This window comes from Euprymna scolopes, chromosome 30 (assembly GCF_053919585.1).
Source record: "Euprymna scolopes isolate OS-2025 chromosome 30, ASM5391958v1, whole genome shotgun sequence".
Classification (NCBI taxonomy): domain Eukaryota; kingdom Metazoa; phylum Mollusca; class Cephalopoda; order Sepiida; family Sepiolidae; genus Euprymna; species Euprymna scolopes.
In genome coordinates this window covers 42,151,072-42,179,054 of record NC_136511.1, presented here as the reverse complement: position 1 = coordinate 42,179,054, position 27,983 = coordinate 42,151,072, and the positions used below count along the sequence as shown (strand labels likewise).

The 27,983-nt window shown below is 33.8% G+C and overlaps 1 protein-coding gene and 1 pseudogene across 1 annotated transcript in view; one reads left to right on the top strand and one right to left on the bottom strand.

Annotated features, from left to right (window-relative positions):
* The window catches only part of LOC145254767 (BMP-binding endothelial regulator protein-like), a 432,474-nt gene that overhangs the window by 158,254 nt on the left and 246,237 nt on the right, over positions 1 to 27,983 (bottom strand). The gene's annotated exons all lie outside the window — the stretch shown is intronic.
* Positions 8,788 to 8,904, top strand: LOC145255064 (5S ribosomal RNA; annotated as a pseudogene).

Genomic DNA, 27,983 nt, shown 5'->3' with positions numbered 1-27,983 from the left:
TCAATTGTTGTATGAAAATTAAACGGAAACCATTTTGTTTGTTTGTCCTATTTTACCAAATTATGTGATCTTCCTGGCAGAAAACCTGTGCAATTGGACCGTAAGTGAATGGTAATACTTAATGCTGCTAAGACTAAGCTTCTTTCCTTTAACAACTATAAAAACATTTTCATCGACCGAATGCCATGACAACTAACACCCTACCTCAGCGCTCATCATTCAAACTACTCAGCCTAACATTCCCAAGCAACATGAATTGGAATAAATACATTGAGGACGTTGCTTCCTTTCTCCTTCCCTTCCTCCTTTCATTCACCCATTCCTTTCACCGCACTCCATCTCAATTAGTTTATATCTTTAAAAATTAAGAACATCTTATATCTTATAGCATATATCTGCTCTATCATATTTTCATGACAAATGCTCGTTGGAGCTCCAATCTATAGTCACCTCTGGCCAAAATTTCACGAAACCACTCGTCTAGCTGAAATCACTATCAATAATTTCCCTCACTCTTTATCTATGCCGAAACCTAAACATAAACTCCATGATCAAAGCTTCTATCTTAGAGTTGCACATCTGGGGAACTCTTCCGTTCCCCTGCTTTCCAGCTGATTACAATATGACCGTCTGCAAGTCCAAAGTAAACAAGTTCTTACTGAGCTGTCCCTTAAGTAATCCAAATTTCCACTACTAACGATTACTACGATACTGTCCCATTGACTATTGTACATTCATTAACCCTTATCCTCGAGCTGCTATTGGGCCTTGATAAGTGGTGACTTCTTTGTAAAAAAAAAAAAATCTTTACCAGGCCATAATTTGCCCACGTAGGGAGTATTGTTGTCACGTCTGGACTGGTGCATCTACCACTAGACAAAAAGAAACTCAAATCTAATTAGGCCCACACTATCGGCCAAGCTCTAACCTCTGTTCCATCGTCACAATTTTGCATCCTGTGGACGTTTTACAAGCACTTTAGTGGATTGTGCTCTGATGAACTTATACCATTTTGCTCCCTCGACGTATATACTCTCGACTAACTCGATAAGCAACAAAATCCCACCCCTTCACCTAGATCCTGAAAAGCCTTCTCTTCTAAGAGTTTTTGTGTTAGCTCAGGCTGCTAAACTTTAGAATTCCCTTTCTGTTTCCTGCTTCTCTGACTGTACAAACCTGCAGAAATTTAAATGTAATGTGAACAGACATCTCACTGCTTACCTGCTCACAGTCTCCTGTAGACATGATCTCGGATAGTGGCCTCTTACATTCAAGTGGCAATATGCCTTGTTTGGGACGAAAAAGAGTAAAAGAAATGCCCTTTCTTCCTATATTCTAACCATCCTACCCACTTCCTCTCTTTATTTATTTCCACCTTCCTCTCGGCTTTCCTCCCTCCTTTCATTAACCCCCTTCCTTTCACCGCACTCCATCTCAATTATGTTCTATCTTTAACTTATTACCGTTCACATTGGGAGCATATTTCATTTTCTCGCCGGGACGATGTTTTACACTCTGTCCTTGAAAACAAAACAAATGATACCCTCTCCACTTTTAAGAAACAATCTTTCTTACCGAACAAAACAAAAAGAAACCTTAAAAATTCTATTCAAACAAAAGGTTTCCTCCTGTCACATAAAACACAATTTAGTGAAACAAAAACAGTCGATACAAATAGAAAGACACGCACTTCCCCCACGCGATGATCTCTCTCTCTCTTTCACACACACACACACACACACACACACACACACACACACACACACACACACACACACACACACACACACACACACACACACACACACACACACACACACACACACACACACACACACACACACACACACACACACACACACACACACACACACACACACACACACACACACACACACACACACACACACACACACACACACACACACACACACACACACACACACACACACACACACACACACACACACACACACACACACACACACACACACACACACACACACACACACACACACACACACACACACACACACACACACACACACACACACACACACACACACACACACACACACACACACACACACACACACACACACACACACACACACACACACACACACACACACACACACACACACACACACACACACACACACACACACACACACACACACACACACACACACACACACACACACACACACACACACACACACACACACACACACACACACACACACACACACACACACACACACACACACACACACACACACACACACACACACACACACACACACACACACACACACACACACACACACACACACACACACACACACACACACACACACACACACACACACACACACACACACACACACACACACACACACACACACACACACACACACACACACACACACACACACACACACACACACACACACACACACACACACACACACACACACACACACACACACACACACACACACACACACACACACACACACACACACACACACACACACACACACACACACACACACACACACACACACACACACACACACACACACACACACACACACACACACACACACACACACACACACACACACACACACACACACACACACACACACACACACACACACACACACACACACACACAGTATAAAAAGTTTGAGTAATTTATAAGCGGAGAAAAATTCAGTTTAAATTAATAAAAATATTAAAAATATTACGTTAAGCATATAGCAAAGTTAGTACTTGCATCATCTAACTAACCATATATATATATATATATATATATATATATATATATATTAATGAAAATAAAGGGATGTAATGTTTACCTGATATATGCAATGGTAAACTTCAAACTAATATAAATAACAGTCTTTATATATAGAAAATTTAATCCCAAGCTAATTTAAAAAGCTCAATAGCTTATTATCAGAAAAAGAAAATTAAAACTGTAAGTTGAATTTTACAATCAAAATTTGTTCAACTGTATACTCCAAAAACAATTTACAAAGTCCTTATTCCGCGGAGTTTCAAAGAATGCTGTTCTTGTTATTCTTTCCATCAGAGGACATAAAGAAATCAGCAAATTATATTTGTAGCAATGCTAGAATTTGTTAATTAAGGCATTAAGTGGAATCGCAATTTATTTATTGATTATATATATCGTCACGCTGGACTTATTTTGGAATTCATTCTCTCTAAAGAACTATTTTGCATTTCGGATCAACTTGAGAGGATTTTCACGGAAGCTGAAATATTATACGCGGTTTGTTGTTATATATACATTTTTACATATCCAACATTTTTTCACTTTTTTATTTGGAAATTTATTACTACAATAAATTGCGGTTTCAATTAAGGCCTTAAACTAGCAAATTCTAGCATTGCTACAAATATAAAGTGTAATAATAGTGCAACCAATGAAAAAATTGTAATACTTTTGTGCAACGAAACTTATGTACTACGTTAGGTGTATTGTTAATTATCAGGTTAGAAGTTTTTGACTTTTTATAATAAATGATTATATATATATATATATATATATATATATATATATATATATATATATATATATATATATTACCGTTGGGTCCCGATTTCGAATCTCACTAGATACAGCAACTCTGATGAGTCGTAGACGACGAAACACGTGTCAGTGTATAATTACATTTTAAAAATAATATATATACTGCTCCCCATGTGGGGGTACCAAATTGGTTAAAAGGGAAAATTATCCCCAACTCGCATTTAGGTAAAAATGCACTTTCGTAAATAATTGAATTCATTCAAAACATATCGCTAAAACAAAAACAAAACAACATCTATCTATCTATCTATCTATCTATCTATATGTGTGTGTGTGTGTGTGTGTGTTCATGTTTTTAAAACTTTACGTCTAATTTAAAATGATGATCTAACTTGTTACGATAACAAATGTAGTCTGAATTGTTTAGTTGGTTGTTATTAGTTTCATCTTCATTTCTAATAACTAATTTTGTTTGTTTATCAACCAAGTAATTAAGGAATTAGTTGTTAATTAATGTTGTTTTGATCCATTAAGAAATGTTTGTCTGGTTGAGGACAACAATTTATTTCGGTTTGTTAGGTTTTTATAATTGCGATTTTATACCCGTGTAAACATCCGCTACTCTAGTTCAGCTAATAGAGGGAAATTTGTTTTAATATGCAGAATTGATGAGTTCATCGTTGTTGGAGTCATTAAGTACGTCTGGAAACGGATTTTAAAAAAAAAATATTATATACGCCTAGTTCATTCGTGAATGTAGGTACAGAGTTTGTTTGAAAAATGTTATGTAGTTCTTTTATTTCATTACTGTTCACTGCTAGAATAAGTATATCGTGTATGCACCTAACATAGACGGAATAGTGATTACATTAAATATTTTGTTACCAAGATTAGACATGTAGATATTACAGAAGACAATTAGAAGAGACAGTCGAGAGTACTTGCAAAACAAAACAAAACAAAACAAAACAACAAACAAACAAACAAGCAGAACAAACAAACAAACAAAACAAACAAAACAAACAAAGAAAGAAAAAACAAACAAAAAACAAAAACAAATGGAATAAAAATCCCTATGGAGACTACGTACGACTATTACGCCAAAATACATGATAGTCAGTCTTCTCTCTTTTAATTTTAATATATATATATATATATATATATATATATATATATATATATATATATATATATATATATATAATTATTTAATACCTAATGACACATAATCATATATATATATATATATATGATTATGTATATATATATATATATATATATATATATATATAATATAATATAATATAAAGCTGAATGTGTTTGTGTGTGTGTGTGTGTGTGTGTGTGTGTGTCGTCACGAATAGGCTCCTATATGGTTGACTATTTAAAAAAAAAACTGATTACATATAATGATAGAAGATGTATCGAGACACAGGAATGGGTATGTTTGATCCTGCAGAACGGTGGTTCATGAAAATTGTGGGGTCTCCGTTCGCGCATGGCCCACAAAGTATGGAAATAAAAAATTAAAAAAAAACAAAAACGTCTACACGTGTTTTTGATATAGATGTACATAAGAATACTTTGATAAATATGTTTTAACTTAAATAGGGATAGTATAATAAAATTGTGGGGGTCTGCGTTCGCGCCTGGCCTCCACAGAAAGGAAATAGGCACGAAATTTAATAAAGACTTTTCATATCTATCTGCGTAAGTATAATTTGATAATTATGTTTCAGTTTGAAGAAATATGGTATAATAAAATTATGGGGTGTTCGTTCGCGCCTGACCTTCATAGAATGGAAATATGTCACAAATTTTAACAAGGTTTTTTAATATAGATCAACAGAATATTGTGATAAGTGTTCAGTGTGAACAGGTATGGTATAATAAATTATGGGGTTTATCTATTTTATTTTTACTTTCATCATATTCTGCTTTGGTTTTGATACCCCTAAATTCGAAGCTATCTCTTTACAACCCTTCCTTTTCATAATCTATCCTACTTTAATAAATCAGAGTCCATTTTCTGTAGGCTGTTTTTGAACCCAGTCAACGACGGGTACTTTTGCTAGTATATATATATAATTATTAAATACCTAATGGCACATCATCCTTTCGGGAATCATCAGTGCAGGATGTCACGATTAACACCAATCGATAGATTCGAACCCGGCAGCAAAAACCATTTCTGGCTTCATTAGCAAGGACCTAATCCATTCGGCTACCGTTAACCGCGAGAAATATTGTTGAAATTTAAACATTTATTTTTTAAAAATGCTTATTAACGTCTATCCGAGTGATCTAATCATTAGATGATGATCTGCGCAGGAGGCCGCCCGGCACTGCCCGGTCATAAAATACGCTTGAATATGATATTTTGATTTATGCAGATTTCGTATTTATTATTATATTAAATTGGATCCAATTTCTAAGGAAATGGCAGAAACACTAGTGGAAGACCTTCAATCTGTTGTGGATGGGGACAAAAATGGATGATCACATTCAATGCTGCCAAGACTAAATTTATTTCCTTCAATAATTAGAAGAAACCTTCTCAACCACCAATAGCTATGGCTAAAGATACATTACTTGAAAGTAATGCGTTCAAACTCCTCGGGTTAGCAAAATTCTCTGCCCGTATCAGAGGGTAAGTAAACTAAATCTTTGTCTTTAAGGGATTTAATTTTTAAGGAATTTTGCGTTATATCACAGGAATCTTATAACAACCTTGCTATGGAGCATCTTTCCAATACCGACTTTTACACCCCACCACATAATATCACTGCTGCTCGTATTGAGAACAACATTAACAAGACATGGTCTCAAATTTGTTTTAAAAGAAATCTCCCAAAACAACACAGACTAAATTTTATTACTAAATACAGCAAATTACCTACCTTTTATCACCTTATTAAAACCCACAAAAATAGCACACACACACAGATCAGACCCATTGTTTCAAGCGTTAACGGTCCCCTTTATAAAATCTCTTGGTTAATATCCCGCCTACTTAAACCTCTACTCTCTACCTTCCCAGCCCATGTTAGTAGTTCCAACGAAGTAATTAACAGACTCAACGATCTACCACACCATCTACTCAAACTATACAGATACCCATTTAGCCTAGACGTCGTTTCTTTATACACCTCCATTCCTGCACATCCAGCCATCAATCTCATGGCAGACATTATAGCATCTAAAAACCCACAATGCTTCGGAATTACTCCAGGAGATCTCTTACAACTCCTCCGTATTATAGTAGACAACACTTACTTTACTTTCCTACAAAACACGTTCAAACAAGTATCTGGACTACCCATGGGCTCCAGTCTATCCGGTATTCTTGCCATTGCTTATATGGACAAACTCGAAAGACACACCCTTAGCACCTGCTATTCTTATCTTCTTTTTACTAGATATATCGATGACATTTTAATTATCACATACTCCCGCGAAGAAGCTATTAACATTTTCCACAAATTCAATAACGCCGACCCAAACTTAAAATTTACTATAGAACACCCAGACTCTTCTGAATCTCTTTCTCTACTTGATTTTAAAATACAAATAAAAAAATGGTGCCATATGCACTGAATTCTACAGAAAACCCGCCAGCAAACGCCTCTTCGTACATTTCAAATCTGCACTACCTCTCAAGGACAAACTAAACTACGCACATGCCGAAATCTCACGCATACAAGACAAATGCACTAACATCTCCGACAAACATACACACACTAACAATTTCCTACAGACCCTCTCACTAAACGGCTACCCTAATACGATCCTATCCTCACTTAAAAAGAAAAAACGCAACACCCGACCCTTCTCTAACAATTGTTTTCTAAAACTACCCTTCCTCAGTGACAAAACCTCATCTTCAATCCGAAAAGCCATCCGCAGCGAGGGACTCAACATTCAACTCATCCACACTGGATCTACTTTAAGACAACAGCTCAACCGAAAACATCCATCGCATACACCTTCCCCTTGTTCACTCTCTAATTGCCCAATATCACACACAGGTTTATGCTTTAAGAACCACGTTGTTTACGACCGACAATGCGCTAAATGCAGTGCATCTTACATCGGAAGCACTACCAGATTGCTTCACCACCGCATTAAAGAGCACTTAAACACTACTGCTTCGTCGTTCTATAAACATATTTGCACTTGCATTAATTCAGAACCAGATTTTCACATCAACATTCTTGCTTCTTCAAGAAACGTAGGTTAACTTCGTATCCTCGAATCTTTAATTATTTCAAAAAATACGCCCACACTAAACAATAGACTGGAATGGAGTTCCGCTTTTATAATATAAGTTTAAAACATAAGAAAAACAATAATTAAAATAATAATTAAAAAATACAAAAAAAACCCTTGCTTGAATAGTCATCTCCCTTGATTCACAAACGCAACAAGTATTTCAAACATCAACTGATTTATTTTAACGTTCTGCTAACGTCATTTTTGTTCTATATTTCGCGGTGTCATGTGGCAAACTCTGCGGCTGCTTTTCCAATTTTTAACACTCTTCCGCTGTCTTCTCTTGAAAAAGGAATAATAGGTCTGAAATATATTGAGATTTATAACACCATTGAATACAACAGAAAAAAAAAATTACTGTTGTTTAGAGTTAAAATTTGTGTGAAAAAGAAAAAAAAACAACAAAAAAAAGAAATTTATTTCTTTTGTTTTCATTTAATTTTACTCTATATATAAAAAAAATCTCGCATTGTTCTTGGCTGTTAATTTTACCTTATAATTTTCTTCAACAATGCTTCAAGCAAACTACAATCTACTTATATATATATATATATATATATATATATATATATATATATATATATATATATATATATGAAGAAGACCGAAGGATCGGTCGAAAATAATGTGCGTGTGAAAGAAACATTTTCGTTTTTCTTTTTTTTTTTCCCAAAAGACTTTTTGTATTCCTACACGTCAACACATAGGAAATAAATACAGAAAAGATATAAACATTTATATATTTTTCGTATTGATATTTTATTCACACACAGACACACACACACACACACACACACACACACACACACACACACACACACACACACACACACACACACACATATATATCTATCTATCTATATCTATATATATATATTTCGGCTCATTTCCCTCTTACGTTGTTATTTATAATGTTGTTTGATTATATACATGTGTACAACTATTACGGTATATACGGCATAATCACGTTGACACACCGGTTCTCGCCAGATCACCGAAGTTAAACAACGTTGAGCCTGGCTAGTACCAGATGGGTGACCGTTTAGGAATTCTAGGCGCTGTATGTGCTTTCTGCTCATCCCAGCATTGTTTCCAGTCGTCTTGTACCTCCCCTTGCCACTAGTATGCAACAATGTTGGCCTAGGAGAGGCGTGGTTGGAGACTGCGCAACTCTTGCTTCACAAATTTAACGTGCAGGCACATTTACAGTCGGTATCCATAGTCTGTCAAGACTGAAGAAAGCCACAACTATTACGACTTGAATAAATCTGATTTTTCATTTGCTTGTATTTTGTTACTAATTTTTAATACTCTATCTCGGGGTTCTTCTATATATATATATATATATATATATATTTATATATATATATATATATATATATATATATATATATATATATATATTTATATATATATATATATTAATATATTTATATATATATATATATATATATTTAAATAAGAAAGGTCACCAACAATTGTTACGTATTTTTTAACATTATTTTATTATTCCATGTTTTGATTTTTTATATAAAAAGGTATCATATTTAGATCATTGTAATAATGTTTTGAAATCATTGAAATAGTTTTTTACGCGTTTCAGACGTTCTGTGTAGCGTCCTCTTCAGAAATTATTCAAAGTGTAAAATAATTAAAATATATAATAAATGTGTTCAGAATGTATAAAAGCATTTTCGCAGTCCATTTTGGTTACATGTTTCCCGAGCGGATGAAATTTAAATTTATATTTAAAATATAAGTTGATTTAAAATTGAATATGTATCGAAAATTTCATGAAAATCTGACCATTAGTTGATTTTGCTAGATTTTCTTTTAAACACGGGAGTGTTTACGGCTTCAAAAAGACCATTACATATGAATGTTGTTTTAAAGCGTCGATTATGTAAAATCACGTAAACTGCTAACTAATGACAAAAAATTAAAAAAACATAACACAAGCAAAAATCACAAAGACGCATAAATCAATCAAAAGTCACAAAAGTGCAATAAAACAAATCAAAAGTCACGAAAAATCATAAAACAAATTAAAAATCACGAAAAATACATAAAACAGATTAAAAATCACGAAAAAGCACGAAACAAATTAAAAGTCACAAAAAGAATAATTAAAAGTCACAAAAGTCTAGTCATGAAAATTAACAAATAAAATCAAGAAATAAAACAAATTATAAAATTTCAACACGTGAGAAAAAAAAATCTAAAAATCACAAACAATTACAAGAATTACCTAAAAAAAAAAAAAACACGTGAAAAATTCACTGCAATGAAAATGTAATTAAATGAAAAGAAAATATTTCCTGGATGAAATTAGAAGTTAACTATTTACTTAACTATTTAGTGGTACAAAAATATAAAAGTATGTTTATGCAGATACATGTTTGTATTTTTTTCAGGGATACAATATTCTTTCAGAGATACAATGCTCCTTTCAAAACGACAAGACTTTTCTAAGCTAAAGTAATATCTTAAGAGAGACAAAATCGAAACACGCGCAAGAAATAAAAAATTAAAAGCATTGAACAATAAATAAACTTAAAAAAATAACTGTTGGTAGCTTCACTTTACACACACACACACACACACACACACACACACACACACACACACACACACACACACACACACACACATATATATAAAAATGAAATTGTCTGTGTGTGTCTGTGTGTGTACATTTCCCTACCAAACTACTCAATTTTCAGTCTACAGACTCGAGATTTGACATAAGGGGTATTGAGATTTGGGAAAATCTTTTTAATCGGTTCTCGTCCAGAATTTGGCTGTCAAGAAGTCAAAGTTCAACGGTTTGACCTTTGAAAACTCTACCGAACTCTTCCGCCAATTTTGGGTCTAAACACTTGCAATTTTAGATGTAGGTTACTTGGACATGGATCAAACTTTTTAATTTGATTTGAGCCCAAAATTATAAATGCTAATGGGGTCAAAGTTAAAAAAATTTGACCTCAGCGATCTCTACCAAATTACTCAGCCAATTCTTGGTCTAAACATTTGAAATTTTATATAAAGTTTATTCAGACATAGGACAAGCTTTTAAATCGCGTTTTGGCCGAAAATTTGGCTGCCAAGAGAGTCAAAGTTCAAAAGATTTGACCTTTACGGTCTGTAGCAAACTGTTCAGCCAATTTTGTGTCTGAACATTTGAAACTTTACATAAATGGTATTCAGACATGCAAGCTTTTTAATCAGTTTTTGTGCGAAAAATTGGCTGGCAAGAGGTCAAAGTTGAAAGCGTTTACCATTGAAGACTTTACCAAACTCCTCCGCCAATTTTGGGTTTAAACACTTGAAATTTTAGATGTAGGTTACCTGGACACGAGTCAAAGTTTTCAATATATATACGAATGCTCATAAAGTTATGAACAGTACATAGGCCCCGAGCCAAACCGGGCTGAACTGCTAGTATGTATGTATGTATGTATGTGTATATAAAGATATATATATATATATATATATGTATACATATGTATATACGTATATATATATATATATATATATATCTATGCATGCATATTACACACACACACACACACACACACACATACACACACACACACATATATATATATATATATATATAACAAATGACAAAAGTATGTATTCCAAATTGCATAATGTTAACCATCTTACAATTTATTCCTTTAATTACGTTTGCATTTACGATTCTTGACAGTAACTGTTTCGTTGCGCAAATTCATTCATTTAATTATAATATCAACATCATAAAATTTTTAATATAGACTTTTGTCATTTGTTTATTATATGTTCTGTATTTACATTGAGCTTCATAAATTAAGGATTAGTAGATATAAAGGTGAAATATAAGTGAAAAAAATATTTCCACGGATGTATATATATATATATATATATAGGGTGACCAAAAAAAAAGGGCCCCATCTCTAATTAGGCCCCGTTTCTTAGTGTGTTGTCCGAATGAAACGAAACTTTGGTCATAACTAGTTTATTATATTCAAAACATCACATCAAAACACTAGGGTCTTTGGGCTTTTTTTCCCCGTTCTACAGCATATGTTCTAGATGGCCTCCATTTAGCTTTTGTTTTGTTTTTTTGGTCACCCTATATATATATATATATATAAACTTAATATCTTTCCCCTTAAACATCTTTAACATTTCCCATTATTTGCTTAGAAATGGTGTTTGAACACAAGCCTACATTAGATCGTGGTTGAGCAGATAAGACAAAGAAGGAAGTGACGGCGAAATTGTTCGGACGTTGGTGATAGTTTTGAAGAGGTTGTCGGCCCATTTTTCCATAATTATGGTCCCTGGCCCTTTATGCCGTGCGCCGTACGTCGGGGTTGGCCTATTATCTCCAGGACCCAATTACGGGTGCCTTCTCTTTGATGGCAGACAACGAGGTCTTAAAACAGGTACCTTACCTGTCCGCACCCGCTGACCGACGCCATTGAATTATTAACCTCCCCTGTACATTCAAGTGAGGACACACACACACACACACACACACACACACACACACACACACACACACATATATATATATAAATCTACAGGCAGACTATGTATATATATATTTGCGAGGACACAATACACACACACGCACACGTATGTATGTATGTAACATATAATGTAAATATATACATGTAAAAATGTATGTATGTATGTTTGTACAGCACAATCACGTTGACATACCGGTTCCCGTCAGATCACCGAAGTTAAGCAACGTTGAGTCTGGCTAATACCAGATGGGTAACTATTTGGGAAGGCTAGGTGCTGTATGTGCTTTCCGCTTATCTCGGCATTGTTTCCAGTCGTCCTGAACCTCTACTTGCCACTGGTATTCAAAAATGTCGATTCAGGAGAGGTGTGGTTGGAGATTGCGCAACTCTTGTCACAAAAATTTCACGCGCAGGCACCCTTACTGTGGTTATGCATAATCTGTACAGACTGAAGGAAGCCTCGATGGATGTATGTATGTATATATGTATGTATGTATGTATGTATGTAACTACATGTCAGGTCATGTCATATGCTACTGGTACCATGTAACCCAGTACTACCTGCCTCATGCTCGGGTCATCGGCAACTAAACTGGTTCCCCCACCAGACTTGTTTGGTGAGGAGGGTGGCTAGTCTCCCTGAAGAATTAAAAACAAGACCTTCCAAACGGCGAATGAACCCTTTTTTCGGGGTCAACGGCCAACTAGCACCGTGTGTGTTTATGTGTATGTATGTGTGTGTTGGGGTGGAGAGGGCTCCCCTAAGCAGTGGTAAAGGCAACCTTTCCTGGAGAAGCAAATCTCTAATTTAAAAAAACATAAAGCGAGAGACCAGTATCCGCATTAAGCTGGTCTGCAGTTTAACTTGTTGCTGGCTATCTTGCTCTTGCTTGTTACTGGATCTCAACATTTTGAACCGCGAGAGAGACTTAGCTGTCGTACAAAGCTAAGACTCTGTAACACCATCTGTGTATAGATACTCCCTCATGCATTTGTCTATTAAAATGGTCCTGTGGCGATGGAAGTCATTTTGGGGCTCATGGACTGTCTGAGGGAGTGACACTCATCTGACAAGACGTTGCAATCATCATCATGTATGTAACTACCCGTGTTGATTTCAGTGCTAGCTTTCTGCATTTACAGTGCTCAAAGTCAATCCTATATCCTCGTTGACAGGAGAGAAAGGGATGATTTCAGGAATACAGCGACATAAAATGTTTAAATTTCATAGACTACTAAATTTACAATTTTACATTTGGCGGACATCTAATATCAATTCACAAAAAACGTGTAAACACATTAATATAACAATAATGATAACAACAACAGCAACAACAAAATAATAATAATAATAATAATAATAAAAACAATAATAATAATAATAATAATAATAATAATAATAATAAAAAAAAAAAATAATAATAATAATAATAATAATAATAATCATAATAATAATAATAATAATAATAAAAACAATAATAATAATAATAATAATAATAATAATAATAATAATAATAATAATAATAATAATAATATTATTATTATTATTTTTAACCCAAAAAGAATATAAGAATAGACATGATCAAGTGGGGAAGGAAGTACACTGTAAATCATGCAAACAACTGCATCTTGAACAAATGGTAAATACACAAACCGACCGTACTACTTAAAAACAGATGTCACAAAATCTGATGGGATACAAACAGGTAAACCCATCCAAGCAAGAAAACTAGATGTCATAATAGTTAGCAAGAAGGAAAAGTCCTGTCAGATTATAGATTTCGCCATTCCACCAGTCACACGGTGAATATCAAGGAGAAGCGGAGAAAATACATTGAACTAGCCAAAGAGCTGAAAGGGACATGGAATATGAAAAAGATCGAGAAATACAATAATTGTCTTCAAATATTATGAACAGAATTAATTATGTTCATACAGTGATAATATCGAACATAATCGACTTGAGAATTGCAAGAGCATGAAAAGGCTGTTTCAAGATGGAATATTATTCCATAGTCCATATCTATCTATCTATCTATCTATCTATCTATCTATCTATCTATCTATCTATCTGTTAATCGATTAATCTATCTATCTATATATCTATCTATCCATCTATCTATCTATTGATCGATTAATCTATCTATCTATCTATCTATCTATCTATCTATCTATTAATCGATTAATCTATCTATCTATCTATCTGTCTATTAATCGATTAATCTATCTCTCTATCTATCTATTAATCGATTTATCTATCTATCTATCTATCTATTATATAAAAGGTGTGTGTATGTGTGTGTGTGTTTGTGTGTGCCTGTGTGTATGTGTGAGTTGCTCCCATATTCACTCGAAAACAATCGGGCCGATTTTTATGAAATTTTACACGAAGGTACTTTATGTGTTTGGCAGTGTTCTTAGGTTTCTTTTTACATCGCTTCATATATATACACACACACACACACACACACACACATATATATATATATATATATATATATATATATATAAATATGTGTGTGTGTGTGTGTTTGTGTGTGTGTATGTTCTTAGTACGCTAGGTATTACACAAACATACCCACGCAGATGTCTACTAATATTCCATCTCATAACAGCCTTTTCATGCTCTTGCAATTCTCAAGTGAGACCGATTATGTCAGATATTATCATTGCACGAACATAATTAATTCTGCTGATAATGTTTAAAGACAATTATTACATTTCTTGTTTTTTGTTAAAGAAACTATTTACGCCATATTTATGTTTCAGTTGTCATGGGAATGCGTTATTCTTACATCTGCAATTAAGTATTCATAGCATTGTACCTTAATTTGTTTTCCTGTTAGTCGTAGATTCATATAAAGTTTTTTTTTTAGTTTATTGAATCCTAACATTCCAAACTAAGAACCGGTATAAGCACACATACATGCAGTGTGTTACAAGAAATTGATAATTAAAACTAAAGTTGTATATGCAAAAATCGACAATTTTTTTTTAGCAATATACTACGTTATTTTTCAACGTAACCGTCGCCGGTGGAGACGACTAATTCAAGGCAAGCACGAAATGAATTACCCGTGTTAATAAGTATGTGTAGAGAAAATCGTAACTTACCAGGGAAGCATGTGTGTGGGCGCTTTGTAGGGTTCAGTCGCTTGATACGAAAAATAAAAGGAAAAAATGACGACTTGCTTTTATACTTAACGATCACGCGTGAGTAACCCAAACTCTCGCTGTTTCTATGCAAATGAGACAATACCAGACGAATAGAAGGAACCGTTGATAGATTAGGAAGTGGAATTGGAATAGGGCGTGTTACAGAAACGGACAGATGCGATAGCCTGTTGAAGGTGATTAGAAAACCGTGGGCGGAAAAGATAAAAAAATTATTGAGACTGACTTTCAAACTATACCACGTCCTTGTTTATAGCAGCGGATCAATGAGGATTTACTGACCGCATCAATTAAGCGAAACAAAAGGAAGAGCTTCCGGTCGACACCGGTTGACTCTGGCACAATTTTATAAATTAAAAGCTTTGTAAAAAAAAAAAAAAATAAATAAAAAATACAAATTTCGCAAAAATCTAAACAATTTAAGTTAATTTTAGTTTTAATATAATTTGAACAGTCATCTCACTTCTCAACTCCCCACAATCTCCTATTAGACATGATCCCAAATAGTAGCCCCTTACCCTTACATTCAAGTGCATTTTTTTGGGGGTGAAAAAAGAGTAAAGATAGACAAAAACGGAAAGCATGAGTGTAGACCATAAAAAAGAAGAAATATCGGCACCAAATCCACGAATAATTAACGATTAGAACTCTGCATTCTTAATGTAACTCGTTCGTACATACTGACACACACACACACACACACACACACACACACACACACACACACACACACACACACACCATGTCAGCATACTGACACACACATGGTGACACAAATAATGCCGCATGTATGCATCTAAACACACACTGGTGTGTGTGTGTGTGTTATGATAATATAAATGAAAGTTATATAGCTAAGATGGATTCGCAAGAGAATTAGCAATAAAATGCAGCTTAGATATCAAATAAGTGTATTTATTTCAAGATATGTTATCATCATACGAGGTGCCTTCAGTAAGGTTCAAGACTTTTTGTACAGACATTTAACTTTGTCGCAGACTCTTGAAAATTCAGTACGTTATTGCTATACACGCTACAAGATGACTGACCAGTTTAAATGATTTCAGGTTCAAATAAACAGTCTACAGCTAGAAATGGAATACACCCTACTAAAGTCATTATCAAAGCTGGTGAATTTCAAAAAGGCAATTTGGACGTGAGGACACTCTAGATGAACGATATGCAATAAAATTCTGTTTTGATTTAGAAAAAATTCCGCAGAAACAATCGAAATGCTTTAGATTGCTTTTGGGCCATCTTGAATCGAGCATGAGTTTTTGAGTGGCATAAGAGATTCAAGAAAGGCAGGAAGTTTGTAAGTGATAATGAGAGGTGTAGGAGGAGTAAGGAAGTCAGACCACCAAAGTTGATTGGGCAAATAAGAGTTTTATGGATAAGAACCGTCGTGTGTCTATAGAGACAATAAGTGCACAGTTTGATGTCAGTGTGGGAACCGTTCACACATTATTTGTGAGAAACTGAAGATACGGAAGAACTTCGCGAAGCTTGTTCCAAAAGTGCTCAGAGAAAATCAAAAAGAAAGACGCAGCCATGACGAAGATGGACATTAAGATAGTTCCCCTCCCCCTCTAGAGTCCAGACCTTGCTCCCTGTTACTTTTGGTTATTCCATAAGTTCAAGGAAACTCCTAGAAGCTGTCGTTATGAGTCAATCGAGGAGATGAAAGAGGCTGTGATGAGTATCATTGACACACTCGCACAAAAGACTTCCATGGGGCTAGCCAGAAAGTGGAACCGCAGCTGAAGAAAATTACTTCGAAGGGGACTAGAGTTTCATTGTGTACTGTCAATAAAAGTGTTCATGCGAAAAATTCTGGAAACTTATTATTGAAGGCACCTATAATTATAATTGTATACCTTAAAAAACTCAACGGATGTACAATCATTTCCAAAATTTCGGTTTATGTCTTAAACTGAAAACTTTGAAGAAAGGAATCAGTTTTAAAGATAATTTGTTAATTGTGTTACTTGTGTAGATTTTCTGGAATCAATTGCAAATTTGTTGAGTTGTTTTTGGTAGAAATTATAATATTTTGTATGATATTTTGTATGATAAAAATCTTAATAATATGATAATATGGAATATTGTTACGAACTTTGTGTAAACATTATAAATATTTAAAATCAAGATTCAATGATACTAAATCTAATACCTAAAATCCCGATTTCAATCGAAATCCATGAAATAATTTTGATTCAAAAACAGATCTAAAATGTAAAGCTTAAGCTTAAGAGGTCTTAATAAGAGGTAGAAATTCAAGAAATCTTGCGGAATTAGTGTCTAATCTTATGAATATAAGATATAATTTCATGCAAATCTTAATTTTTTTTTTAAATGCGAAGGTTCTGAGTATATTATGCCTTTTAAAACCGTTCAAATCGCAAGGAGACATATTCCAAAACTCATAACGATCGTTTCATAAAAATTTAAAAATATTTTTTCATAGAGATGCATCCTCTAAATGAAAACATTTGCGCACAAAAATAATAACCATCCATTTTACCATATTTTAAGAAGATATGTTCCAAAATGCGTAATGACCCGTTTGTTAGTTTATGAGATTATCTGGTTATTGACATGATCGTGATTTTGTATTTCCCATTCGATATGACAGTTCCTAAAGAAAGTTTAATTAAATTTTAAAGCAAAATAAAACAATAAAAACACAATTTAAGATTTATTTAATCGTCGACGTCGTCGCCATTATTCCTGGTGACGTCATTGCATGTGTCAATATACTTTAAAATGCCGTTTTCATGACATTCCTCAGATTTTGCACTGAAAGCGGAAAACGAACTCCTTTTGCGACTTCGTCTATTGAACTGATTTCTAATCTTGGATAAGAGCCAAGCGTAATATCTGTTCTCATACTACAGTTAACCTTTTTTTTTGTTCGCGTTAAAAACTCATTCTAGACAGGTAATTAAAATGTTTTCCCTCAATCCAGAATATCCTCTTTCAAGAAGCTGGATTTTTGAACTTGAAAAACTGAAAATATGTCTAGCTCTACTTGGGAATCAATTAGAAACTCCTTCATAATTAATGCGAGGTTGAAGGAGTACGATCAAGTATTATAAAGAAGTAATTAAAGGAATAGCGTCGATGAGTACGACAAAGAGGTATATTTTTAAGGCATCATTGAAATTTTATGCAATGTGAAATCTAGAGTTATCAGAATTAAATACGAATGGTAGCTTGTGCTTTAGTTTTGTGCTATGTGCAGAAGGATGTAAATTATTTTTACTGTAAATTTTGAAAGCAGCATAACGATATTTGCATTCTAAGCCGCTTACAACATTTGCGTAAAACATCATTGTAAAAAGATCATATAAATGAAAAATGACTTCTATTCAGTACGTGAAGCAAATAATTAAAAAAAAAAGAAGCAAATATTTGTATGTTATTAAAAAAATATAATTAGTATTTAATTCATATTCAACGGATTCCATAGTCTGCAACGCCAATGTTTCTCTCGGTCGATATGAGATGATCGGAATTTGGTGTTAAAATACAAGGATCATTATGTATTTGACGTCTGAAGAGTCGAGCTTCAAAACGATACCAATCCCATGAAAATCCGTCGCCTCTGTCGAAAGTTTTAGGCATACATAGATACATAGATACATAGATACATACATACATACATACATACATACATACATACATACATACATACATACATTTAAACAGACAGGTGAGATTTATATTATAATTGGAATTAATATGTTTTGGTATTTTTTCATAAGTTTTGATGAGATTATTATTTTATTTACAATTTATTACTCTTTCAGTCTTGTAACTATGAGCTTAGCTAATGTAATATCTTAATTTTTCCATTAGTTTTATAATTTATTTTATTGTATTATTTTATATTGATATCGACAAGATACAAGTGATTCAAACTGTTCAACAGAGACTGTAGATATATCCTGAACCACGGGATAACTATAGTTTACAAAATAATAACATTATAAACATTTTTCTACTGGGGTGTATAAATACTTTATGGGACTAACCATGCTTGGAACACTCAGGTGACTAAGGCGGGATTAAGCGTGACAGACCGACGAATAGTGCGAGCGACAATGGACGCATGTGAGACATTTTTTTTTCTTCAGCTTTTGTATACGAAAGTGCACTTAAATCGCACCTGTCGCATCCAAACTATTCGATTGACAATTGAGTTTATATTTTTGTAGATTATCTTTTTTGTTCCTCTTCTTTGTCCGACTATTTTTCCTCCTTGCTTTCAATTCATTCATTCACTTACGTCTTTTAACGCGCGAGCACACACACACACACACACACACACACACACACACACACACACACACACACACACACACACACACACACACACACACACACACACACCTCTGTCCCGCTCTCTTACTCAGAGAGATCCGACGTTGCTCGGGATCTAATGAGGATCAACCATACTTTCGATCATTTTTCAATAAAACTGAATAAAATCAATTCTTTTCATCCGTTGTCATACCTCACAAAATTTCTACTTGGAACGTACGGGTCTACTGTGGAAAGTTGTACAGCGAGATATCTGTTCATATTACATTTATATTTCTACATATAAGTACAGCCATGGAAGCAAGAAAGATGAACGAAAATTCCCGTCTAGCAATCCGATGGAAGAAATTATAAGAGAAGAAGGCTTTCTGGCATCTAGGGATCTTAACACTAAAGGGTGTGATTTTGTTGCATGTGAAGCAATATGCCTTATATTTCTTTTTTCTTAAGCATCCTTTAATTTAGTTTGAAATTTTCTAGAATACAAAAAAATTGTTATTAGCATTGTATCGTTATTTTAATATCCGTTAGTTGACATAAAACATATTTTCTAAAGAACAGGTATTTATTTTTACTTGAGACTGATATTTTTTGATACTTCGTGAGAAAATAACCCCTTCTCAAAAGCCAAGCAAACATTCTTTTCGTTTACAACATTGTCTCATGATAGTTGTTTCTTAAAGGATAGTAAGTTATAAATACATATATATATACACACACACACACACACACACACACACACACACACACACATATATATATATATATATATTATTTAATGTTTAATATTATACGTTTCATATTATAAGGTGATATGATTGCATATAATATTTAGTATTTACTTCAACAATGTTCAATGCGTAATAGTAAAGTAGCGCGTACACCCCCCCGCCTTCCCCAGGGAATCGTCAGACAAAACATCTAATCTACCGATTCCCTGCAGAGATGATACACGGACGCCTATGTATAGCTTAACTGCCGACTGTCATCACGACGGTTCTAGGTTCGATCCTCGGCTTGGGAGAGGTGTTAGTCTAGCGGCACCGATGAGTTGTGAAACAACGAAACAGGTCTGTATGTCGATGACTAAAATATATTTTATAAAGCTCCCCTCTTCGGTAGAGCACTCTCGTAAATTATCTTACTCGCTACTTAATTTAGCTGAAATAATGCGAAGCTCGCGATTTGTTTACAAACAAAAACGTTTGAGCCCTCTACGAGTGGCGGACGGGTGTTTATTTAAATAGGCATTCGGACATTTTAATTTCGGCCACCGATTCCGTACTCAGGGGGTAGGACTGCCGACTGTCATCACGACGGTTCTAGGTTCGATCCTCGGCTTGGGAGAGGTGTTAGTCTAGCGGCACTGATGAGTTGTGAGATAACGAAACAGGTCTGTATGTCGATGACTAAAATATATTTTATATATATATATATATATATATATATATATATATATATATATATATATATATATATATATTAGTCATGGGACGATTCCAATACTTTTCCAATTCTGATACAAAGAATTACCGATTCCATACTAAATTTCTGATTTCGATACAATTCCGATTCCGATTCTTTATAAATATTTCAATATTTAACTATAAAATTGTTATTTTTTCTCGATTATCGTAAAAACACATGTTAAATGTTCATATATTTTCCAAATGTAAAAACACACTTATAGGGAAGGGTGATCTACCGATTTTAGTTTTACTCGTAATTTAAAATCAATGAATCTTTCTTATTACTACCAGCAGTGGAAGATTTTGTTTTAAACAAAATCGAATAAACAAAACAAAACAAAAAATAAATGAATAAAATAAATAAATAAATAAATAAAAAAATAATTAAAGAAATCGTTTTTGGCATCCGAAAAAAGCTACAAATTTTCCGATTCCGATACCGCTCAAAGTTCCGACTTTTCCGATTCCCAATTTCAATTCACCGTCCCACACGAATTACCATTAGCATATAAGCGACACTCTTTGTGTAAACAAATCGAGCGGAGGTATTTCGGACGATGTCAAAACATCGTTAAATTCACTACTCGTTCAGTAGCCGCCAATAGCGTAATCGTTAGGAACCTAGACTGCCGTACAGACGGTTGGTTTTCAATTCTGGCTTGAGGTAGTTGCCTGTCTAGCCGCACTGATGAGCTGTGGAACAGCGAAACAGTACTGCATGTGGATGAGTGTATATTTATTTATATATATAAAATTATTACTATAATTATAGACATGTATGTGTATATATATGCCTTTTATTTATTATTTTTAATTATTATTATTACATACGCAGTAATATGTTGCTACACAGTCATGAACATGTTTCGGTCAGCTAGTTATTGGTAACTAGAAACCTCTTCAGGCGATACAACTTATACGAAAACAAAGTTTGCAATGAAATTAACAAGTCTTTTTCGTCACGGGGAGTTAATATCAGGTTCCGTCAAATTTTGTGAAAAATAAGATTTGGTTGTATGTAAATAAGACCCAATAGGAGAGCGTATTAGTGTATATATATATATATATATATATATATATATATATATATATAATGTGTGTGTGTGTGTGTGTGTGTGTGTGTGTGTGTGTCCCTCTCGATCTGAAGACATCGCAATTATTGACAGGAAAAAGTATTCTAAACAAGCATTAATTAATCATATATATATATATATATATATATATGTACACATATATATATAAATATATATATATATGCTTATATATTTTTATATGTATGTATTTATATATATAGATATATATGATTGTATATATATATATATATATATATATATATATATATATATAAATTCTTATTCCTGTCTGTTTGTATTTTGTTTGCATGTTTGTTCACAATTTAATTAATATATGCAAAAGGTTCATTATTTCCTATTTCCATTTCCATTTATTTCTATATATAGTATGATTCTTGCAAAATATACACCCAAGGTGAAACCTCATTTGCATGTTACATTAAAGAAAATCGATTTTACTCAATAGCTTGTGTCAGTTACTGTTTATAGCAAGAGAATTGTTTTAAATGTTCTATTAAAGATTGTTATTTAAAGTTCCGTATATTGATAATATATTTAATTTAATTTATTTTGAATCCTTACTACGGGCATCGATTGTTTTTAAAATCTGGTTTCGAGTTATTTCCCCTAGGCACTACTTGATGTCTTCTTCTATTATATACATCTGAAACGTCGGTTTGTGTGTGTTCATATGTTCGCTAATAACTTTCCTCAGCCGCAACGAACTGGGTCGAAACCGGCACCATCTGTAAGAGCGATTCCTAGGGCGCATAATATCTGATAATTAAAAAAAAAGAATAATTCTGTGGTGGTCAACAAGACTTTCAAAGGAGGTCACTTTCCCCGACGCCATTTTTGTAAGTCACGTACGCGTTTACGTTTATAAACACTTTTTTTGCAGGGTCATGTCGTCATAAGTCGTTGTGGTCCGGTGGGCAAAAGCATTTGCCCCTTACCTTTTCACCTCATTCCTGCTTTCGCTGTTCAGGTTCAAGCTTGCCTCCCGCGGCTATTTTATTTATTTATTTATTTTTTGCGGTCGCACAAGCACTCGCTGCTATTTTGCTTGAAACAAAAGTTGTTTTGATTCATTTTTTTTGGGGGGGATCTGTTCTCTTCTGGGGGTTGTTCAATATCGTTGGTAAACGCTGAGTATCCATGCTATTATATATATATATATATATATATATATATATATATATATATATATATATATATATATATTTTCTTATTTAAAAAAAATTTTTTTTTTTGGAAAGGAAGGATTCCGGCAGAGAGGTCTATTATAAGGAAAAGATTCCGAAAATAAGAGCATATCTTTTATGTTTTTATTTGCAGACAGTTTAGATGAGATGAATCATCGGCACCGTAGAGATGAGTATCGGTTGAAGAGATGACTTATCTCATCTAAACTTTCCGTCAATAATATATATATATATATATATATATATATATATATATATATATATATATATATATATAATCTTGCCCCGACAGTCAAGCTGTATGTTTGTTCTATTTCTTTTTTACGTACATTTTATCTTTCTTTTAATAATATATTGGAATTCTTTCCCATTTCCTTGTACCTATTTGTGAATTATTCCACGGATTTTTGCCTTTTGGATTACTTTGGATAATATTCTAATTACGCGGTTCCCTTGGATTTTACTTGTGCGAATGGAAATTTAACTAACTTTCTTGGATTCTACATCTTTGGATTTTACCCTCATTGGAAATTTTACCCTTCACCAGACTATCCATTCACGTGAAATCACTTTTTTTATTATCTTTATTCCCTCTGCTTCACTTTTTGTTATAAAGTAAGATCTGCTTCACTTTTTGTTATAAAGTAAGATCTATTACTTACTTGTAGTTTCATTGAATACTTTTGCAAGCAAAACCCGATCCCGAATTTTATTATTCCTACCCTCTGATGAGAAGGAAAGTATTTCTTCGAAACTCCGCGGATTAAGGACTATCCATTTATTTAGTGTTTCCTTTTCAAAATTAAACTCTTCAAAGCGTTTTTAACATGTTTTATTAACTACTTGTTCTTATATATATATATATATATATATATATATATATATATATATATATATATATATATAATGAAAATTTACGCATGAAATTATATCTTCGTATATTAATTTATGAAGTAGTCATATATATATATATATATATATATATATATATATATATCTTTTTTATAATATAAAGCTGAATGTCTGTGTGTGTATGTGTGTGTGTTTGTGCGTCTGGTCACGAATAGGCTCCTATATGGCAGACTATTTAAAAAAACTGATTTCATATAATGATAGAAGATGTATCGAGACACAGGAATGGGAATGTTTGATCTGGCAAAACGGTGATTCGTTAAATTTGTGGGGTCTGCGTTCGCGCCTAGTCCACACAGTATGGAAAGAAAAAAGTTAAAAATTAAAAAAAAAAAAACATTTTCGAGTGTTTTTGATATAGATGTACATAAGATTACTTTGATAAGTATGTTTTAACTTAAATAGGGATGGTATAATAAAATTGTGGGGTCTGCATTCGCGCCTGGCCTCCACAGAAAGGAAATAGGCACAAACTGTAATAAAGACTTTTCATATATATCTGCGTAAGTATACTTTGATAATTATGTTTCAGTTTGAAGAAATATGGTATAATAAAATTATGGAGTGTTCGTTCTTGCCTGACCTCCATAGAATGGAAATATGTCACAAAGTTTAACAAGGTTTTTTAATATAGATCCACAGAATATTGTGATAAGTGTTTCAGTGTGAACAAGTATGGTATAATAAATTATGGGGTTTATCTTTTTTATTTTTACTTTCATCATATTTTGTTTTGGTTTTGATATCCCCAATTTCGAAGCTATCTCTTTACAACCCTTCCTTTTCATAACGTATCATACTTTAATAAATCAGAGTCCATTTTCTGTAGGTTTTTGAACGCAGTCAACGACGGGTGCTTTTGCTAGTATATATATATATATATATATATATATATATATATATATATATATATATATATATATATATATATTGACGATTTGAAAATCACCTCTTCTCAGGTGCATGGTATCATAAAAAACCTAGACACCTCAAAAGCATGTGGACCAGATCTTATCCCGGCCGTGCTAATAAAAGAAATGCTCTGCTGAGATTGCTCCAGTTCTCTCCAAACTTTACAATAAGTGCCTTAACGAATCTTGCTTTCCCGACCGCGGGAAACCCACTTCTGTGGTACCAGTCTTCAAGTATTTTGGTGAAAGAACTTACCCACTAAATTATCGCCCCATTAACCTCCTCTTCGCCAAAATATTTGAGTCCTTAGTTAATCAAGCTCTAGTCCAACACCTAACAGCTGCTAAACTCCTGACCGACAAACAATATGGATTCAGGCAAGCCCGTTCAACAGCAGATATCTTAACTGTAGTATCTGAACGTATATACCATTCACTGGACAAAACAGGGGAGGGTAGAGCGGTAGCCCTTGACATATCTAATGCTTTTGACAGGGTATGACACGATGGTCTTCTAAGGAAAATTAGATCATATGGTATCACTGGAAGAATACACAATATAATTAAATCCTTCTTAAGTAAGGGAAAAATCCAAGTTGTCCTTGGCAGTCGTACATCAAATAATATGATATAAATGCGAGAGTACCCCAGGGGTCTATCCTTGAACCTTTATTGTTCCTGATATTCATAAATGACATCCCTGATAAAATTGTTTCGGAGATAGGTATATTTGCCGATGACACCACCCTCTATAACAGGCATGAGGGGAAAACTAATGAACACCTAAGGAAATGGCAGAATCACTAGAGGATGACCTCCAATCTGTAGTGGAATGGGGACAAAAATGGATGGTCACATTTAATGCTTCCAAGACTAAGCTTGTTTCATTCAATAACTACAAGAAACCTTTTCTAGCACCAATAGCAATGGTTAAGAATACACTGCCTGAAAGTACTTCCTTTAAACTCCTCGGCCTAACGTTTACAGAGAACATAAACTGGAATATATACATTGAGAGCCTTGCCAAGGCTGCTGCAATGAAGGTGGGCTCTCTCTACCGTGCCAGAAAATTACTTACGCCTGAAAGTATCTTGTACCTCTATAAGGCCACCGTTCGCCCATGTATGGAGTACTGTTGTCACATCTGCTGCTTGTCTCTCACTCCTGGACAGGGTTCAAAAGAGAGTCGCCAACCTGCTCGGTCCTGAACTGTCATCTAAGCTTCAGCCTCTGTCTCATCGACAAAATGTTGTATCCCTCTGCCTGTTCTACAAATACTTTAATGGTGACTGCTTTGAAGAACTGCAAACACTTGCACCTCCTCGACGTGACTACACCCGACGGACCCGACAAGCAGCTAAGTCCCACTCCTTTACAGTAGAGATCTCTAGGTGTAAGAAAGCCTTTTACTGCAATAGTTTCTTCCCCAGAACTGCAAGCCTTTAGAACTCCTTTCCGGGATACTGCTTTCCCAACTGTACTGATATGCAGAAGTTTAATGTGAACAGACATATTGCTACTCATCTCCCTTCATAATGCCCCCACAAAGTCTCCCCGATAATAGTCTCCTACTTCAAAGTGGCACTTGCCTTGTTTGGGGTGAAGATTGAATATATATATATATTGAATAATATATATATATTGAATAATATATATATATATATATATTATTATTATTATTATTATTAACTAATAATTACATTAGTTCTACCGTTTAACAATTTCATTTCTATTCCATTATACATATTGAAATCAATTGCGTCTCATTTTTGCCGTTAGAATAAAACGCTTTTACGTTGCAACATTAAAAAAATATTAAAAAAACACAATCTTCTTCCACTAACGGCTAAAATGATTCACGTGAACTTTTTCGAACATGATTGCTACGAATGAACGCTGTCCACACTACAAATTTCCAGTTCTTTCAACGGTTTTCTTTTTCTTTTTCATTTCGATACTTTTTCGTGACCAAGAGCGGAGGTCCGCTTGAAATATGAAAAATAACAATAAAAATATTAAATACAAAAAGTAACATCGCTTTTCATGCTTCAAAAAACCCTCGTAACCTTTAAATCACTATCCTAGAAGCATACGTGGACTTTTAACATTATATATAATATATATATATATATATATATATATATATATATATATATATATATATATATATATATATATAAAATGTCAATCGTCATCTAGGTATACGCAAAGGGTTTCGGTAATTTTGGTGTTAGGGTGTACTTGGAATAAAGTTTGTACTTATTACACTCATTTATGAATGTACGGCAATTGTTTTGTGTCTGTTTATTCATTCGTGCGAGTTCGGGTCACATCTGCGTGATTCGCGAGCATACAAGATATACGACAAAAGGACATCGGGACACAAAAGTGACTGAAGTTCTTTGACAAGGCGAACGTCCGAGTTTAACACAGTTCTATGTCATCGTCAATGAGCAATGGCAATGAAAGAATTGACATGGGCTATACACACTCACGTACTCACCTACGCGAAGAGCGCCTTCATATGAAAATGGGTAATACAAAAACAAAACCGTG